This window comes from Muntiacus reevesi, chromosome 3 (genome assembly GCF_963930625.1).
Source record: "Muntiacus reevesi chromosome 3, mMunRee1.1, whole genome shotgun sequence".
Lineage (NCBI taxonomy): Eukaryota > Metazoa > Chordata > Mammalia > Artiodactyla > Cervidae > Muntiacus > Muntiacus reevesi.
The window spans coordinates 166,103,426-166,121,263 of NC_089251.1; the positions used below are offsets into that span (position 1 = coordinate 166,103,426).

The 17,838-nt window shown below is 40.0% G+C and overlaps 1 protein-coding gene across 5 annotated transcripts in view; it reads right to left on the reverse strand.

Moving 5' to 3' along the window:
- The window catches only part of ARID1B (AT-rich interaction domain 1B), a 409,096-nt gene that overhangs the window by 261,957 nt on the left and 129,301 nt on the right, over window positions 1-17,838 (reverse strand). The gene's annotated exons all lie outside the window — the stretch shown is intronic.

The following is a 17,838-nucleotide window of genomic DNA, read 5'->3' on the forward strand; positions in this document are numbered from 1 at the left end:
TTGAGTTTTGCAGGAAGGTGACAGTCAGTAAAAGATGGGAAAGAAAGCTAGCAATAACTAAACTCTTAAAACAGAGCAGACCAAAAGTTTACATTATTGTTTAATTTTTATTTTGGTTGAATTGCCTTTAATATTTCCTTGAAACCGTTAAAATAATTAATGAAAACTTTATTATCAACTGACTTTAAAGATGTCCTCTCAATAACCCATAAAACAACACAGTTATTAAACTGACAATATCTTGAGGTTTCTACAAAACCAATAAACACTCATATGTAGAATTACATATGTTCACATAGCATAGTTTTCAAAGAACCATAAGAAAGCATAAAACAGTAGTGGGGAAGAAAACACATTCAAAATCTACTGAAGTAGAGAAACTTATCATTAACATGGCCTTTCTGGCATCCTCTTGAATACTTTTCTAGAAGGAATTCTGCATGGTTTTAGTATTATGCTAAAATAATATTATACAAACCAAATATCACACCAAACTTACTGGATGTCAGCTCTCTAGTTGTTTAACTATGTACACTTAGTTACTAAACATTCTAGGCCCATTTACACCTGAAGTCAAATAGCAGGACAGAATGTAAAATGCTTATTATTGCATTTCTTAATTGGCACTGAAAGTTGAAGAACCAGTTTCTGACAGGGAAGAAAAAAAAGAACAGAAAATATCACTTGAAAATAAAATTCTCTTCTTTTCCCTGTCAGTTTAAATATGTGTTAGAATTAAAGAAACATTATATACAAGTTTTACTTCCCCTGTTAAATTCTCAAAATACTACTTTAGAAATTAATGGTAATGAGTTGAAACCCTATAAAAAGCTTCTGTTGCCCCACCCCTTTCTCACACAGTATCCACTTGAACTTACACAGCTTCTGAAGCCAAGAAACTCTGGACCAACAGCTGGTACTAAAAGTACACAAGCTGTACAAACTAGACTTAGCTAGCGAAGTTTTGGTGTAGCCTGCCTTTGAAGAGGCTCTGAGGCAAAGAGCATGCCAACAACATAGCATTTCCCAAGTAACTCCTTTTCCCTATACATAAATCCACACACACAACAGGTCAAGACATGGAACCTCTAACAGTAGTGCAGAATGCCCTGCACTTTTGGAAGAGAATTACACCCAGTTGTCCAGGCTTTTACCTGCTAACATTTAGGTGAGGTCTCGAGCACATGCAATCTGAGAATATTTAAAACAGTAGCTCTTCAATCAGGCTGCTGGTAGAGGGTAACAACTGGGCTGTGGGGGACAAAAGCCAAGGCTGAAAGATGATTACCACTCATACACACACTCCACTTGCTCCTGGATCCCAGACTGATTTGTTACACAGACTTCCAACTGCATGTCCTGCAGGTTCCTTTAGATTAAGAGCAAAGATTTCAAAATCAAGCAGAGCACAAGGCCTCCATTCAGCGACTTCATCCTGTTACAAAAACCCCAAGAAGGCGCAAGACCGCCTCACAATGGGCAAACAAATGAGCAGACCCCCACCTGTGCCTCAAACACACACGTGTGCACACGATGTATGGGTGGTGGTTAGATACTCGTTTTAGTAAACTGTTAATAAAGAGGAATGGGCAGGCTCACATGCCCTATGCTAATAAGTCTTTTAAATTTCGTTTTCTCTTTGTAGCTAAATGAACTGATTTCCAAACAACTTGGAAAAGATCACTGCAACTACAGTAAACACACATTTTAAATCGTGTACTATCCCCTCTAAAATAAGCAATGCTGAATAGACTATGAAAGCCATCAAAAAATTTCACTATGACTTTACATTTCACTTTTTAAGGCTTAAAAGTTTAAACTGATTAGATTTCACAAATGTCTCAATCACTATTCCTAACCACAAGAGGCTCTCAATTATTAAAAATAGATGGAAATACAACAAAAACAAAATTTAGTGAGAATCACTGAAAATGGAACACGTTCTGCTTCAATTTATGTTTGAACATAAGGATTAATTTAATTGAGAGAACATCCAGAAAAGGTACCAAGTTTTACCCTAAAACAATCATCTATATATATCTTACACTGGGACTATAAAGTATACATTTGGCAGCTTTAATAAAGACACAAAAGTTACATCTCTTAACAAACCTGAGCTGTTTCCTCTTCAGAACTATATTTATTTTCTGGTAGGTGCTTATTTTCACCTCAGGAAGAGTAAGTAGGAATAAGTAATTTAACAGACAACAAGAAGGCAATGTCAGTATCAGAAAATAAATACATCCAGCACTATATTTTATAAACTAATAACAACAAAGAACAGTCTTCATGCTTAACATATCACTGCAATCTCGGTTATTCACACATTTAAACCACTGCACACAAGCTTACACATAAGTTCACACATAGACTGTGACTGTGACTATTTAAGAGAATACCGCACTATGATAATACTAGAGCACAAAGGAGCCACACAAGGAAGTGTGGTCTACCCTTCCAAAGTCCTTCATCAGTATTATTTCTTCATCTCACCCACAAGTTTCTCACTATTGATGGATTCTGGCTTTAACCTTCTTCATGTTATAGATAAAAGGTAAAACGGAGACTCACAAACAGCAAAAGTGTGAAAGGAGTTTGGCACAGGAGTGTGTACAATGTGTTTCTAAAGTTTTCACATTAGGTGTTACACTTTCACCACATGTCTAAACATGAATTATCTTGTATCACAAAAAGTGCTGGAAAATTCTTAAAAGAGATGGGGATACCAGACCACTTGATCTGCAAAACCTGTATGTAGGTCAAGGAGTAATAGTTAGAACGGGACAAGGAACAACAGACAGGTTGCAAATTGGGAAAGGAGTGTGTCAAGGTTGTGCATTGTCACCCTGTTTATTTAACTTATATGCAGAGTACATCATGCAAAATGCAGGGCTGGATGAATAACAAGTTGGAATCAAGAATGCCAGGAGAAACATCAATAACCTCAGATATGCAGATGATACCACTCTTACGGCAGAAAGCGAAGAGGAACTAGAGAGCCTCTTGATGAAAGTGAAAGAATAGAGTGAAAAAGTTGGGTTAAAACTCAACATTCAGAAAGCTAAGACTTTGGCATCCGGTCCCATCACTTCATGGCAGATAGATGGGGAAACCATGCTCTAAAATCACTGCGGATGCTGACAGCTGCCATGAAAGTAAAAGACGCGTGCTCCTTGGAAGAAAAGCTACGACCAACTTAGCATATTAAAAAGCAGAGACATTACTTTGCTGACAAAGGTCCATCTAGTCAAAGCCATGGTTTTTCCAGTAGTCATGTATGAATGTGAGAGTTGGACCGTAAAAAAAGCTGAGCACCAAAGAACTGATGCTTTTGAACTGTGGTGTTGGAGAAGGCTCTTGGAGAGTCCCTTGGACTGCAAGGAGTGCAAACCAATCAATCCTAAAGGAAATCAGTCCTGAATATTCATTGAAAGGACTGATGCTGAAGCTGAAGCTCCAATACTTTGGCTACCTGATGGGGAGAACTGACTCACTGGAAAAGACTCTGATGCTGGGAAAGATTGAGGGCAAGAGGAGAAGAGGATGACAGAGGATGAGATGGTTGGATGGCATCACCGACTCAGTGGACACAATTTTGAGCAAGCTCTGGGAGATGGTGAAGGACAGGGAAGCGCATGCTGCAGTCCATCGTGTGGCAAAAAGTCGGAAATGACTGAGCGACTGAACAACAACAAAACATTTAGTAAACATCTTGTAGGGACCACTCCCCTTGCTGCGCGCCTAACATCTCACAGTCTGAAGCGTGACCAGGGAGGAAACAGGAAGGAAACAGCAGTTATACTGTGTTATTGTGAGGAGGGATGAGACCAAAACTGTCACCTAGCTCTGGTATAACGGCCAAGAGCAGAAGTACTTCTGTTTCCTTCTATAATGAAATGAATAAAAGTACTGATGGCAATATGAGACTATGAAGAGAATGTAGAATAAAACGTCAAGGACACTTTAAAAACTTCAAAACAGAAAAATATTCCCATGGCATGCATGACCTCAAAAGATACAAAGATACAAACAAAAGAAAAGAAAGTTGTCCTCCTACTTTCCAGGAGTCCCTCAAAAAGGTTCCTGTTAATAGGCTGTTATTTATTGTTCCAAATTGTTCAAGGCACAACCAACTATGAAGTGAATTTAAAACCCTTTTTCTTTCAAAACAATTGGGTGGATTTGTTCTGTACAGTTTATGTTGTGGTCCCGTAACAACAGATGTAATATATCTTCTTCTATATCTGCACCTAAATATCTATTCTTTTGTTACACAGTGTTGTATTAATTCTGTGATTTATTTAACCAGTCCACTACTGATGGACATTTAGGCTATCCCCATTCTTTCTCTACTTATTACAGCATTGTAATAAACATCCTTGTGCATACAACTTCAGGTGAAATACTTCTGTGGCATAAATCTCCATTGGCTTCCCCGGAGGCTCAGTGGTAAAGAATCCACCTGCCAAAGCAGAAAACTCAGGAGACGCTGATTTAATCCCAGGGTCAGGAAGATTCCCTACAGGAGGATATGACAAGCCACTCGAGTATTCCTGCCTGGGAAACCCCATGGACAAAGGAGCCTGGCAGACTGCAATCTATGGGGTCACAAGAGAGATGGACACAACTTAGCCACTAAATAACAACGTAAGTCTCCACACGGGGAATGTCTGCCAAAAGGTTGGCACATTTAAAATTTTGATGGAGGCTAGCAAAGTGCTTTCAGCAAAAGAAGTGTCAAACTAGAGTCACAGTCCATCATTTTACTATACACATTTACCTTAGCATCACAATATGCCCAACCTCAGTACAGAAAGCAGCAAACTCACAACAGGAGAGAGGTGGGAGGACTGGTCATCGGCATTCATTTGCTTGGTCGTGTCCCATTCTTTGTGAACTAATGAACTGTAGCACTCCAGGCTTTTCTGTCCTTAACCATCTCCCAGAGCTTGCTCAAACCATGTCCACTGAGTCGGTGATGCCATTCAACCATCTCATCCTCTGGTATCCCCTTTTCCTCCTGCCTTCAATCCTTCCCAGCATCAGGGTGTTTTGTAGTGAGTCAGCTCATTGCATCAGGTGGCCAAAAGTACTGGAGCTTCAGCTTCAACATCAGTCTTTCCAATATATTCAGGGTCGATTTCCTTTAGGAGTGACTGGTGTGATTTCCTTGCAATCCAAGGGACTCTCAAGAGTCTTCTCCAACACCATAGTTCGAAGCATCAGTTCTTCAGCCCTCAGCCTTCTTTATGGTCCAACTCTCACATCTGTACATGACTACTGGAAAAACTATAGCTTTGACTATACAGACCATCGATGCCAAGGTGCTATGTTTGCTTTTTAATATGCTGTCTAGGTTTGCATAGGTTTTCTTCCAAGGAGCAAGTGTCTTTTAATTTCATGGCTGCAGTCATCATGGGCTTTCCAGGCGGCACTAGTTGTTTAAGGAACCTGCCTGCCAACACAGAAGACATAAGAAACATGGGTTTCATCCCCAGGTATGGAAGATTCCCTGAGGGATGGGCATGGCAACCCACTCCAATATTCTTGCCTGGAGAATCCCATGGACAGAAGAACTTGGTGGGTGACAGTTAAGAGGGTCACAAACAGTTGGACACCACTGAAGTGACTTGGCACACACACGCAGTCACTGTCCACAGTAATCTTAGAGCTGAAGAACTTAAAATCTATTACTGCTTCCACTTTTTCTCCCTCTATTTGCCAGGAAGTTATGGGACTCGATGCCATGATTTTAAGTTTTCTGAATGTTGAGTTTTAGGCCAACGTTTTCACTCTTCACTTTCTCCCTCATCAAGAGGCCCTTTAGCTTTTCTTCACCTTCTGCCATCAGAGTGGTATCATCTGCAAATCTGAGGTTGTTGACATTTCTCCTGGCAATCTTGATCCCACCTTGTGATTGATCCAACCCAGCATTTCCATGATACACTCTGCACAGAAGTTAAATAAGCAGGGTGACAATATACAGCCTTGTAGTACTCCTTTCCCAGTTTTGAACCATCCATTGTTTGATGGCCAGTTCTAACAACTGCTTCTTGACCTGCATAAAGGTTTCTCAGGAGACAGGTAAGGTGGTCTGGTATTCCCAGCTCTTTAAGAATTTTCTACAGTCTGTTGTGATAAACACAGTCAAAGGCTTTCGAGGAGTCAATGAAGTATAAATAGATAATTTTCTTGAATTCTCTTGCTTTCTCTATGATCCAACAAATGTTGGCAATTTAATCTCTGGTTCCTCTGCCTTTTCTAAATTCAGCTTAAACTTCTGGAAGTTCTTGGTTCGTGTCCTGTTGAAGCTTAGTTTGAAGCATTTTTAGCATTACCATGCTAGCATGTGCAATGAGCACAATCACACGCTAGTTAGAACGTTCTTTGACATTGCCCTTCTTTGGGACTAGAATAAGAACTGACCTTTTCTAGTCCTATAGCCACTGCTGAGTTTTCCAAATTTGCTGATATATTGAGTGCAGCACTTTCACAATCATCTTTTAGGATTTTGAATAACTCAGCTGGAACTCCATCATCTCCACTAGCTTTGTTTGTAGTGTTGCTTCCTAAGGCCCACTTGACTTCACCCTTCAGGATGTCCGACTCCAGATGAGTGACCACACCATGATGGTAATCTGGGTCTTTAATATAGTCCTTCTGTGTATTCTTACCATCTCTTCTTAATTTCTTTTGCTTCTGTTATGTCCTTACAGCTTCTGTCCTTTATCATGCCTATCTTTGTATAAAATGTTCCCTTGGTACCTCCAATTTTCTTGCAGATATCTCTAGTCTTTCCCATTCTATCTTTTCCTCTATTTCTTTGCATTGTTCATTTAAGTAGGCCTTCTTATCTCTCCTTGCTATTCTCCGCAACTTTGCATTCAGTTGGATATATCTTTCCCTTTCTCCCTTGCAGTTACCTAAATTTAAAATATCCTTTCCAAAAAGAAAGCAATGTAAACCTATAAACTATCCACTGTGAGAATGGCGCAATCAACCACCCCCTTTCCCCCTCAGGAATGCCCTAATGGAAATATTATTAACTAGGACAGACGACATTTCAGGCAGGTCTATGACAGGTACTGTGTCCAGTCCATGTTTACAATAACCCAGGAGAGAGGCCCTATTAACTATCATCTTGTTTTTCAACATGAGGAAACAAAACCTTAAGCAATTTGCATAGGAAGTATCTGAGCACACTGCTAGTTCCTCAACGTGATGGACTAATATTCCTTTCTCCCCTAACTGCACTCTACAAACAACTGGAAGGTTCAAGTACTATCCTAAGGATTGGATGTAATTAATCTTAACTTTTTAAAGGTATTATCCTAGGCTTCCACTTATTCTCCTACATTACCTTTTCAAAAATTATTAATCTTAAGCATTTTATATGTGGAACACTTCCAAAATATTAAATTATGATATGAAAAGAAATGCTAACATTTCAAACTCCCCACAAATCTGAATACAAAGCCACTCAACATATGACTCATCTCATATCATCAACTAGTTGTTTAAGGTTCACAGGCTGATGGAAAGCAAGGTAAAAGACCCATTTGCCTCCTCAGGTTATGTTTAAGGGTCTTCTGCTGGTTCCTTTCTTTCACCCAAAGACTCCATATTGAGCCCTGGATAGTGATGATTCTTGAATCTCTACCTCAAGTCCGCTGTATTTTTACTGTATTTTGAAGGAGTCCCTTGTGCTCACATCAAGGAACGACTCTCCTAACGGTCGTCCTCAACTCTGACCTACTTCCTTCAGGTTATCACCTGGTCAAGGGTGTTCCCATCCACAAGGGACTTCTCAGAGCCATCCCACATTCCTTATCTCCTTCATGACTGAAACACCTGTGCCACACGAGCAATCCTAAAAGCACTGTCAGGTCCACCCCCTTCATCCTTCCTCCAGCTGCCAGCCCCTTTCCACCACAGGTTCTTGTTCGCCACACCATGAGAGCCGACTTGCTAAAATGCAAACGGCCACGGTGTGCTGCTGTGTGGAGAGGCCTCCTCCAAGACGCCTAGAGAATGAGGCCCACAGGCCTCAGTCTGGTATAGAAAAGCCCATCAGCCTCCAGCTGCCACTGCAGGGCCATCTCTGCCTTCTCTGGGTACCACAGCAAGTCCTCAGCTCCACCCACTGGCTCGCTCGGAGACTCCCACGGGGCCACCTGTCTGCACATCCAACACACTTGGTCCGGGTGGACGCTCTTCCAGCTGTGTCTGCAAAGCATCGCTGTCTTCAAGATCCTGCCAGAAGTTACTTCTTCCATTCCCCCAAACAACTATCTCACACCGACTTCTGATGTACTCTTAAAATACAGCATTATAAATTAATTATCTGTTTGCATATCTCCCAATCTGGACTCTTACTTCCTCTTGGGTTCCCAGCACTGACCACTGACAGGTACTCAAAAGCCTGGTGAATTACTGACTTAATGCCTTCTAAGAGCTTACATTTAGAATTAGACACAGCAATATAAAAATAAATGTATGAGGACAAACATAAAACTGAACAAAACTTGGGCTCATGTCCAAGAATATTTATCATGTTAACAGCTACCCTGCCTGGTAGCAATGTGCTATATAAAACACATTTTGCTATTTGTTACTGGCAGTCTTAAGGCAAAAAGATGACTACAAAAAAATGTAGTAAAAATACTGGAAATTACAAGGGAGGGAGAGAAAAGACTCTCATGAGTATCAGTGGTGCCATCAAAAATGGGAAACATCAAGACATCCTTTACCTCCCAATGAACAAAACAGCAATGAAATATTCTTGCAGGAAATAAAAAAATCTGATAATGAACTCAGTAAGGGGTTTCCAGGTGTCACAGTGGTAAAGAAACTGCTTGCCAATGCAGGAGGCAGAAGAGATGTGGGTTCGATCCCTGGGTTTGGAAGATCCCTTAAAGAAGGAAACAGCAACCAGCTCTAGTATTCCTGCTTTGAAAATTCCATGGACAGAGGAGCCTGGTAGGCTTACAGTCCATGGAGTCACAAAGAGCTGGGCACACTGACTCTGAGTGTGCACACAGGTGCTTGATAAAGCCTTGTATTTCGAACTATCGATTTATAGGAAATTAAAAAGGACCAAAAGATACATTAAACCATAGCTAATCAATCAGCAAATCTCAAACTGTAGGAACTTCTACCAGAAAAAAGACCTAGTTTCTTCAATAAATAAATTGTAACAGTAAAAAGGAAAGGAGAGAGGGAGAAAGACGAGAAGAGATTAACAGGAAAACAACAGATATGAAAAGGTATTAAAATAAAGATTTTATTTCGATCTTGATTCAAACTACCCCATAATGTAAATAAAACAAAAACATTTAATCTAGTTATGTTCAGGTCAGTTGCTCAGTCGTGTCTGACTCTTTGCGACTTCATGGACCACAGCACACCAGGCCTCCCTATCCATCACCAATTTCCAGAGCTTGCTCAAACTCATGTCCATTGAGTCGGTGATGCCATCCAACCATCTCATCCTCTTTCGTCCCCTTCTCCTCCTGCCTTCAATCTTTCCCAGCATCAGGGTCTTTTTCAAGGAGTCAGTTCTTCGAATCCGGTTGCCAAAGTATTGGAGCTTCAGTTACAGCATCAGTCCTTCCAATGAACATTCAGGACTGATTTCCTTTAGGATGGATTGGTTTGACCTCCTTGCAGTCCAAGGGACTCTTCAAGAGTCTTCTCCCAATACCACAGTTCAAAAGCATCAATTCTTCGGCACTCAGCTTTCTTTATGGTCCAACTCTCACATCCATATGTGACTACTGGAAAAGCCATACATTTGACTATTTATGAAACTACTGGAAATTTGAGTATTGGATAATTGGTATGAAAAAATATTTTTTAAATGTGATAACTGTATTATGTTGGTTTCTTTTTTAAGCCCATTTTTTTTTTTAGATAAAACTATATGTTGAAATAATGACAGATTAACTGATACAATATCTGGGATTTACTTCAAAATAATATTGAGAGCAGGGATTTGGGGGTAAAGGAAGAAAAAGTTTACATACAACAAAACTAGCCATATACTTATTGAAACCTGAGTGACGGGTTAATGGGGCCCATTATACTTTCATCTACTTCTGTTAATTGCTTGAAAATGTCCATTTAAAGGAAAATGGAGATAACGGTATGAAAGACAAATTCAGGAGTCCAGCATTAGGGTGAGACTGTGGTGCTGACTGACACTGGGCTTCCCCTGAAAGACTCAGTCTTTCTGACTATAACTTCTGAATTGGTCCCTTGCCTTCAGCCCTCAGTCTTCAAAACAGCCCATTATACACTGAGCATTTAATCTTTCAGTTTCTTTTTTATTAAACTTTTTATTATTAAACAATATTGTAATAGTTTCAGTGAACAGGGAAGGGGCTCAGCCATGCATATACATGTATCCATTCTCTCCCAAACTTCCCTCCCATCCAAGCTGCCACATAATATTGAGCAGAGTTCCACGTGCTATACAGTAGGTCCTTGCTGGTGATCCATTTTAAATATAGCCGTGTGTACATGTCCATCCCAAACTCCATAACTATCCCTTCCATGCTTCCACCCTACCCCAGGACAACCACAGTTTGTTCTCTAAGTCTGAGAGTCTGTTTCTGTATTGTAAGTTAAGTTCATTTGAATCATTTCTTTTTAGACTACACAATATAAGTGATGTCATTGGATATTTCTCCTTCTCTGGCAGTCTTCAGTTTCTTAATCCATTTTATCTTTAATATGTTCACTGTACTATTTAATCTTAAGTGTCTTTAAAAAAAAAAAATCTCCATAATCTTAACCAAATTAACCTTGCCAGTTTCATCTTCCCCTCCTTACTTCTGACTTAGTGACCCTTTCTGGACCTCACCTACTGATCAAGCTGCCCTGCTTGCCCAAGTCTGATGCTCTCCACTAACTCTGACCCACCCTCTTAAAGGCCCAGTTTCCAATTTCACTGACTCCAAGATGCCTTTTCCAGCCACAAATCTCGCCAAAGACCATGAGCACTTGAGTCAAACCCACCCAAGCTCAAATTTCAATCTGGACTTCTCACTAGCTGTGCAACCTGAAAAAACTCCTGAGTTCAATCTCCTACTCTGGAAACTGGACCATACTGAGTGAAGCTAAGGGGGCTCAGGGTCGAGTGTACGGGGCACAGCTTGTATAGTTTAGGCACACAATATTTCAGAAGTAGGAACTGAATGTTTTTTTTTTAACATACCATGATTGGTTATGTTTTAGGATAATGGTAAGTGACTTTAATTCTAAGTCCATATCAATTATTTTCCCCTGCATCTTCCTTTATCCTTGCTCCAAAAATCTTTTATATTAGATTAAAAAAATCATAGGTCTTTTTTCAAAGTCCAAATGGTTTTTCACTGCTACTGATTTCATAGGCTTATAAGACTCTAAGCTTATAGTAAAACCTTATTATCTGTAATATACTATATTTAATATACTATATTTACTGATGAGTCCAAAGGCTAGATTCAGAATATCATTTATTTTCTATTAATTTAAATGAATAATTATTTCATTTTAAAAACTTTTTGAAAAGGAACAGGGTTGTCCAAACTGCTTTACAATATTTTATTTCTGATGAGTCTCATTCAGTTCAGGTCAGTTCAGTCGCTCAATCGTGTCCGACTCTTTGCGACCCCATGGACTGCAACACGCCAGGCCTCCCTGTCCATCACCAATTCCTGGAGCTTACTCAAACTCATGTCCATCAAGGTAGTGATGCCATCCAACCATCTCATCCTCTGTCGTCCCCTTCTCCTCCTACCTTCAATCTTTCCCAGCATCAGGATCTTTTCAAATGAGTCAGTTCTTCGCATCAGGTAGCCAAAGTACTGGAGTTTCAGCTTCGGCATCAGTCCTTCCAGTGAATATTCAGGACTGATTTCTCTTAGGACTGACTGGTTTGATCTCCTTGCAGTTCAAGGGACTCTCAAGAGTTTCCTCCAACACCACGGTTCAAACAAAAGCATCAATTCTTCAGCACTCAGCTTTATTTACAGTCCAACTCTAACATCCATACATGATTACTGGAAAAAGCATAGCCTTGACGAGACAGACCTTTGTTGGCAAAGTAATATCTCTGCTTTTTAACATGCTGGAATCATGCTAAATCAAACATGCTGTCTAGGTTGGTCATAACTTTCCTCCCAAGGAGTAAGCATCTTATAATTTCATGGCTGCAGTCACCATCTGCAGTGATTTTGAAGACCAAGAAAATAAAGTCTGTCACTGTTTCCACTGTTTCTCCATCTATTTGCCATAAAGTGATGGGACCAGATGCCATGATCTTAGTTTTCTGAATGTTGAGTTTTAACCCAACTTTTTCACTCTCTTCTTTCACTTTCATCAAGAGGTTCTTTAGTTCTTCTTTACTTTCTGCCCTAAGAGTGGTGTCATCTGCATATGTGAGGTTATTGATATTTCTCCTGGAAATCTTGATTCCAGCTTGTGCTTCCTCCAGCCCAGCGCTTAGCATGATGTACTCGGCACAGAAGTTAAATAAGCAGGGTGACAATGTACAGCCTTGTACTCCTTTCCCTATTTGGAACCAGGCCATTGTTCCATGTCCAGTTCTAACTGCTGATTCATGACCTGCATACAGATTTGTCAAGAGGCAGGTTCAGGTGGTCTGGTATTTCCATGTCTTTAAGAAATTTCCAGTTTGTGGTGATCCACACCGTCAAAGGCTTTGGCATAGTCAATAAAGCAGAAATAGACGTTTTTCTGGAACTCTCTTGCTTTTTCAATGATCCAGTGGATGTTCGCAATTTGATCTCTGATTCCTCTGCCTTTTCTAAATCCAGCTTGAACACCTGGAAGTTCACAGTTCACATAATGTTGAAGCATGGCTTGGAGAATTTTGAGCATTACTTTACTAGTATTGTGAGATGAGTGCAATTGTGCGGTAATTTGAGCATTCTTTGGCAATGCCTTTCTTTGGGATTGGAATGAAAATTGACCTTTTCCAGTCCTGTGGTCACTGTCGAGGTTTCCAAATTTGCTGACATATTGAGTGCAGCACTTTCACAGCATCATCTTTTAGGATTTGAAATAGCTCAACTGGAATTCCATCACCTCCACTAGCTTTGTTCATAGTGATGTTCCCTAAGGCCCACGTGACTTCACATTCCAGGATGTCTGGCTCTAGGTGAGTGATCACCCCATGGTGATTATCTGGGTCATGAAGATCTTTTTTGTATAGTTCTTCTGTGTATTGTTGCTACCTCTTCTTAATATCTTCTGCTTCTGTTAGGTCCATACCATTTCTGTCCTTTATTGTCCTATATTCTTTGCATGAAATGTTCCCTTGGGATTTCTAACTTTCTTGAAGAGATCTCTAGTCTTTCCCATTCTATTGTTTTCCTCTATTTCTTTGCACTGATCACCTTCTTATCTCTTCTTGCTATTCTTTGGAAATCCGCATTCAAATGGGTGTATATTTCCTTTTCTCCTTTGCTTTTCGCTTCTCTTCTTTTCTCAGCTATTTGTAAGGCCTCCTCAGACAACCATTTTGCTTTTTTGCATTTCTTTTTCTTGGGGATGGTCTTGATCTCTGTCTCCTGTACAATGTCACAAACCTCTGTCCATAGTTCTTCAGGCACTCTGTCTATCAGATGGAACCCCCTGAATTTATTTCTCACTTCCACCATATAATTGTAAGGGATTTGATTTATAGATAATAGATCCCCACTACAATTGTGCCCTGCCATCAACAAGAACGTTACTACAACACAGGACCTACCACTGTTCCTGAGGCGGCAGCTGCCCCTACACGTGCAGTGAAGAGGACCCTGAGAGGACTGGAGATTAGAGAGCGGCCCGCCAGCGAGAGCAGCTGCCTCCCCTACGTTAATCAAGTTAGGACCCTGGAGGCCACTACTCTGGCATTCAAGACTTAAGAAAATCCTTTCTTGTATTCTATTTTTTTGCAAGAACTTCTTCCTAAACTAACAAGAAGTCAAAAGGAAAAAAGGAAGCCATATGGTTGCCTAAATTTCACTTCTCCTAAAATACTGAAGAGAAACATGAAGATACTCCAGAGCTAAGGACTAAAGTAACTAAAAATTTTAATAGATCAATTTATTTTATTAAACTCACAAAGTAAATGAGCCACAGTAAATATTTGGGTGTGCTTTTTATAGAGAATAACAGTGTATGTAATAATAATACACACAGCAAAAAAGAAAAGCCAGCTTTATAACTTACCTCTTGAAGAATTCCCTTGTCCATAAAACCAAGATATAGGAACTGTCTCCAAAGTCATACTAATTATTAAAGGAGAGACTAAGCATCAGCACTGTGCTTGTCACATTTAAATGTTCAACAAGTGTCAGCTACTGTTGTTTCCATTATCTAAAACCACATTTAAGAATAAGAATAAAAATTTTCACTGAACCCACTGGGAGTTTATCTGGTGGTGACCATGGGCCGCTGACAGCAGCAGCTAGTGATTATGTAACGTTTACTATTCACCAGGCACTCTTCAGAGTGCTTTACTCACTGAGTAAACGCTTATGGTCTTGACATCAACTCCACGAAGTTAAGTACTTTTCTCAGATGAAGAAACTGAGGCACAGAGGTTGAGTAACTCACGCAAGGTCCAAACTATAGAGTCAGAAACTCTTGAATATGAGTTCAACAATCTGTGTTTTAACAAGTCTTCTGGGAGATTCTAATGTTCACTAAAATCTGAAAAACCCGGGGTTAACAAATGCAAAAGCCCGTATCAGTGATTTTAAAGGCTTGAATACCAGCCTATCTCTGGAACAAAATGTATTTCTACTGTAAACAGCAATAACGATGGCAGTAAATCCTTCAGATTAAAATAGAATCAGGAGCAAAACCAAGCCCCACCACATTCAGGCATCACTTGCTATATGACCTGAGGGGTATTATTAACATGATATATGAGGTAATATCCATCCACCATGCTAGAGTAAAAGACACTGGAAAGCACTGGTAGAGCTTCTGCTCTCCAATGGGTCTCCAAGTTTGGAATGCATCAGAATTGCCTGTCAGAGTTAAATGCAGACTCCCAGGTTCCCTCCTCATCACCCTCCACACCCCAGAACCATTTTGGTGTAAAGAACTTACTTGAGTCTAGGGCCATACCACCCTGAACACACCTGACAGTGTCTGATCTCGGAAGCTAAGCAGGGGCAAACCCAGTTAGTACTTGGATGGGAGAACTTACTTGAGCAGACACTCCAGGTGATTCTGACGCAGACAATCCCTCAAATTTTTTTTTTTTTTTTTTTTGCTTTTTAGAAAACCACAGCTGTATACTTATCCAACGGATCCCCTTTACTTCAACCTCCATCCTTTGTTCACCTCCCCAAGTCTAATGCAAAGAGACATGAATACATTCCTCTCCCCTAAAGTCCAGCACTCTTGAGAAAAATCAGTCAGTGATCCGAATCTGGTTCTGCTATCCTTACAGAAAGAAGGTAGTCATTGCCCACACTAGCAATACAATTCTGAAAGTAATCTGATGTTTCAAACATCTACAGATAATCATCTTCCAGAAAACAAATACGTGAAGCTTGTTACTCTAAGAATTTTTAAAATCAAAGATATTAATGAAGGAAGAATTTTAATGCTATATGTGTAAGTTATGTTTTACTTTATTTTCTGTACTTCAATAAATTGAAATGAGCATTAAAAGACAAATAAAGACAGCTGAGAGCAGCAAAAAGCAATCCAGGAAAAACAAAAATCCTTCCCTCTCTCTAGTGTCGGAATTTAAACATCAAGGGAAAAGAACTGTATGGATAAACATAATGAGCCTCAATGATGCTTTTAACTGCACGACCTAATCCTCAACTGTATCTCTCAGTACCAGTGGGGGAAAGCGGGGGTGGGGGTGGGGGTGGGGTCCTCAGAAGAAGTTGAAGGGGCACCTAGAAACTCACATCAGGTGTGAGAGTTGGCTCCACGCAGAGACCCCACCTACCAAGGAGAGGTTTCCTCCTCCCTGCGCTGGCCAAGTCTGGGCAACCAGGATAAAGAGTTAGAGAACAAGTCCCTGGTGCACCTAAGGTCAGGGCATCTAGTCCAACCCCACAGCGCCATTTCTATTGGGGATGGAGACAGAGACAGGGGAAGAGGGAGGGAGAAAAAAGTGAGGGGAAGAACCTAGAAAGTTCACCCCCTATTACAGCTACATGAGAAACAGGGAATGGTGTGGAGCTTAAATGATTTTGAGACCAAATCCTGCTCTTGGGATTGATATTTTTCTTCAGCTTTTAATAAAACATCTCTTAAACAATGTAAGATTTTCCTCTTTAATCATCACAGAGGACACTCACAGACAGCAGATCTGATCTTCTGTCCATTTCTAGGCAAGCCTGATATTCTGATGAGCAGGTGCTAGACAGCATGGAGCAGAGCCTAAACCAGAACCAGGCTGCACAGAGGCTCCAGGTCTGCCTGTGGCTTTCAGGTTGCTCTTTTCAGGAGGAAGCCTCCAATCACCTTTCTAAAAGCAAATTAAGTACTGAAAATATTGCTATTACCATATTAATTCCTCACTGGCTTTATTTTCCTTTAATTCTGGTATTTGAAAGGAAAAAAAACCTTTTTTCTTAAATATTTTAAACATGACCACGAATAGCATTATCAAATTATAATCCAACAGAGTCGCAGTTACAATCCAAAGCATTAAAAAAAAAAAACAACTATTCAAAGTTTTCCATCAAAGAGCCAAAAATGCTTTATTACTGGAAATAATCTGTATTAAATGCAAAAATTTTTCTCTTCCTTTTCTCCACTTCTAATAAAATAAAAGCAAAGACCCAGGCAGGCATAGCTGCAGAGGCTAACCCTGATTTTTATAGCAAAATATTCATATCAAATTCTAATAATGTCAAAATGCTTTTCTTCATTCTCCAGTAGTTTTTTCTATTTGCTTATTTAAGAAGCTTTCAGGAATAATAAGAACCAAACCAAAACACAAACACACATACACATGGAATTAACCATTCAACATGAATCGAAACTTCAACGGCAGCAAATTATATCTATAGTATATTCAAAATCAGTGCTGAATTTTTACTATACTGCCCTGTCTCCCAAGGGAGGAAAAAGTAGGATAGAGAGGAAAAGTCATGTTCTCATTCCCCTTTTCCTAAGCTCTGACCACCCCAGCCAAGAGAGAGCCAAGTAGGCTGCTGGTTCCAGCAACCTGAGCCCCACCTGAGCCCTCAGAGTGGCTCCAACCCGAGTGCAGAAGCAGTTACATGGTCGGTTACCCAAGCTAACAAGTAGAAGTCAAATCTAGGAGTGGGAGTTGCTCAGACCTGAAAATAACTTAAAAGTTTTCTCCTCAGACACTCACAAGCTCTTCAAACATAAAAGGAAATACTCAGCCCTGGCTCAAAGCCTGACAACTAACTACAAGCAAGGTCAGCAAGAGGAAGAGTTAGATGCAAAGCAAACTCCAGGCTTCACTAGCAATCTCCTTTAAAGCAGAGTGTCTTCATCAATCGACATTCCTAAAGTTGTTATTATCAAGTTAATTAAAAGACTCCTGTGTTAATATCTAAATGCTAGGCAATTAATGGCAGCAAACTAAATGTCCTCATCTTTGCTCTGACAACAAAATCTTATAAAGCAAATGATACGAGCACTTCTGTAACTTAATACAGGCCTTCTATACTTTTCTCCAAAAGCTGCAGAACAGAAGTGGCTTATAAATGAACAATCTGTTTTATAAATAATAACCAAAGATTAGAACAAGTAATAAGCAATAATAATAAAGAAATGTTTATGCCACCATGGAGCAATGTCAATATGCTAATTAACGTCTGAGCTCCATCAGAG